A 3,791-nucleotide genomic window follows, 5' to 3' on the forward strand; every position below is an offset into this window, starting at 1 on the left:
CCATGTGATAATGAAGATATGGCGGCTAACAACCAGTATAGAGTTTTCAGAACTGAAACAGACGATGAATTTGAAGAGTTGGATTTTGATGGTCATGAACGTGAGTTACTTTCAGATACATTCAACAATTTGGATATGAATGTACTAGATAGCATTCGAGAATATGACCCAATTGTAGCCCCTGTGGATGTTGACAATACTCAGTTGTATAAAGGATGATTTGTCAAGACAAAGAAATACTACAACACGCGGTCAAATGTTTTACTATTAAATGTCACGCACCATATGAGGTTGTGGAATCGATACTGACGATTTGGACAATTCGATGTACGAAGTGGGAGGAAGGTTGCAAGTGGAGACTTCGTGCAATAAAGAAAAAATCGCATGGCTTGATCATGTTTTTATTCAGAACTGAGTCAAAGTCATGTGCAATTGGATTCATCAATGATTGCACTAGAGTTCTGTGATGGAGAAAAATCATCTATCAGCGTGACATAACTACAGTCCGACATCAATCAGAGTTTGGATATCATGTTCCTTACCATAGGGTATGGAAGGGCAAAAGAAAAGCGTTGCTAAAGTGTTCGGTGATTAGGATGAGTCTTACAAATTGTTACCCAGTTGGTTGTATATGGTTAAGCAGATCAATTCCGAAACATGTGTAGAGTGGAGAGTGAAAGAAATGCTTATTGAAGGTCATGTTATCCTAACTTCTATATTTTGGGCATTTGGTCGAACTTTTAATAAATGTCGGCCGATAATTACACACTTCTATGGCAAATATTGAGGAAAATTGTTGATTGCTACATCAAGATAAATACACCCGGTAATATTATTATTATTATTTTATTATTTTTATTATTATTATTATTATTATTATATATATATTATTAACAATTTATGTAAGCATATTTTATTATATTAAGTGGAGTAAAAATTCAGGTACGCACACGAGAAAATAAATAAATGGGCTGCAAGATCTAGTAAACATGAAGTACAATCATACGATCGGATGAAGATGTGTTTCATGTGAAGATCGGGCGTCATAGTCTCAATTCCAAAGGAGGAAATATTCAAATATTGAGGTTAAACAAGTTCGAGTGGTATTGTTCATGTAACAAGTGGCAAGCGTTTGGTATTCCATGCTCGCATTTTATGGCTGTTTGCTCACATTTTAACATGAACTACGATGACTTTATTGAGGACTACTATAAATTGTCAACGTATGCTGAATGTTACTCTCCTCAATTTCAACCTGTACTGCATGAAGATTACTGGATCACGCACCCTATTATGCTCGTCTTACATCCTAATCCATCGTTGTTGTGAAAACCTAGTAGACCAAAAAGTTCACGTTATCACAACGAGATGGATTAGACAAAACCAGTCACTCGACAACGATATGGATTTTGTAATCAGTTAGGCCATAATCGAAGAAAGTGTTCTTCGTTACTAAGACGGGCTCCAGATAGTTAGGGATTGAGAAATATTTTTTTATTATATATTTATTCATTTTATTGTACATTCAATTTTTTTTATTATAATTTATTGTATATTCAATTTTTTTATTGTAATCTATAAAGTTGTACATTATTCTTTTAATTGAGAAATAAATACTTCTTTTATCATGTATATTTAATTAAGTGTAGATACTTTTATTATATATTCAGTTTTTTAATTATAATTTATAAAGTTGTACATTATTATTTTAATTAAGTTGTACATTATTTAATTGAGAAATAAATAATTTTTTTATCATGTATATTTAATTTAGTTAACTAAGTTGTACATTATTCTTCTAATTGAGAAATAAATATTTTTTCTCTTTCAGATCATGGCTTTAAACCCAGGACCTGTTAATCCCGATGTTTTGTACGACCAGTCCATTCATCGATCATCTGTTATATGGCGAGATTGTACTACTAAAGAAATATCTTGCAGGCGTCGAGAGGCAGTTCTCCAGCGCACTATCCCACTCCACCCTCGAATACTACCGCTACTCCGCAGCTCTAGATTCTATGGAGTTGTCAGATTGGGATTTATTCAGTTGGGCTGGCATTTGATCACAACTTTGGTCGAGAGATGGGGGCCTGAAACGCATACATTTCATATGTCTATTGAAGAGTGCACTATCACTCTACAAGATATATAAGTATTGTTGGGGTTACCTGTTGACGGTGAGCCGATCACCAGAGTGATGTACGATGATTAATCATAAGTTTGTCAACTGTACCTCGGTGTGACCCCACCTACCGAAAAAATTAAAGGATCGAGGTTAAGTTTGATATGGTTAGGAACACAATTCCGTGAGCTTGCAGATGATGTAGACGAGAAATCGTCATAAGATCTGCACGAGCATATATACTACAAATGATGGGTGGAAGCCTGTTTTTCGACAAATCAAGACATTTTGTTTACTTGATGTTCTTGCCACTATTAACTAATCTCTATGATGCAGGGCGGTATTCATGGAGTGGAGCATGTTTGGCATGGTTGTATAGACAACTATGCAAAGCAACAAGACCTGAGGTTTGTGAGATAGCTGGGTCTCTCATACTTTTGCAACTATGGGCTTGGGAGCGATTTCTAACAATGGCTCCATAACTACAACATGTCAATGACGCTCAGTTAGCTGGACGAGCTTATGGTTCTCGGTATGTTATTTTAATTCAATTTAATTTTTATATCACTGATTTAGTTAATTTAGAATCTAAATTATCAATTTAAAAATTTAGGTGGAGAGATATATTTTATGTGACTAGGACAGCCACACATGTAGTCAGCCAATACAGATACATATTTGATCTGCTTCAACCTGATCAGGTACATTACACTGAACCAAATTGATTATTTTATACACATTTTTATTATATTTGTCTTTAATGTTCTCCAATATAATATTTTGTATTTCAGGTTATTTGGGAGCCGTACAAAATTATTGTGCATACTTTGCCCAATTTCTGTACGCATGGTCAAAACATATAGCGGACGATGAGTTTTCTCATATGTTTTCACATTGGTGACTGGCATATTCCTGACCGGGTGATGAGACAATTTAGTTTTTAGCAGGATGTCTCATCGCCTTGTAATACTGAATCCCTACTGTATGATATCAACTTAAGGACTGTAAATTGGTCCGAAAAAGTTGCACATTTGGTAGTGTGATAGCATTATCGTGTAAGATTTATTGTAGCAGGGGTTTCTATTCAACAGTTTGACAAGGATGTCACTCAAGACTACATTCATTGGTATAATAATATCACAAGACGCTACGTCACTCGTCCAGGAGTAGCTGTGGGTCATCTGGTAAATGAATGAATATTATCCAATTATTTTTAATTTAAATTTATTTTAAATATTATCTAATTGTTTTATTATTCACAGAGATCGAACAACAGTAGACTCCGTGATGTTGCGAATGATTCGAACCAGGTTCTTGCTATATGTAGTGACAACCAAAGCTATATGGAGGAGATACATTATATGTACGATATACCTATTGTTCCTCCACCAGCTCCTAGACGTAGAGGACCTGTTCGGGAAAAGGATGAGTTTGATGAGGTTGCCCATAATGTGGAAGAGTTGCCCCTGTGATGCAGATGCAGAGTCAAACTGATTATGTTAGTCTGATGATGATGATGTCAGCATTTGGTTCAGGACATTATGACTCAGAAGCTGGTCCTTCATCTTCATACGTGCATGGACATGGTCGGGGTCGTGGAGAGCATAATGAATATTTATATTATGAAACGCCTGCAGAGGTACCAGAGCAACATCAAGTTCGAAGTTGA

The 3,791-nt window shown here is 35.5% G+C and overlaps 1 pseudogene; it reads left to right on the top strand.

Annotated features, from left to right (window-relative positions):
* Positions 1-1,834: 1,834 nt before the first annotated feature.
* Positions 1,835-3,791, top strand: LOC150032239 (serine/threonine-protein phosphatase 7 long form homolog; annotated as a pseudogene).

This window comes from Benincasa hispida, chromosome 12 (genome assembly GCF_027475165.1).
Source record: "Benincasa hispida cultivar pf3 chromosome 12, pf3_genome.v1.1, whole genome shotgun sequence".
NCBI classification, from domain to species: Eukaryota; Viridiplantae; Streptophyta; class Magnoliopsida; order Cucurbitales; family Cucurbitaceae; genus Benincasa; species Benincasa hispida.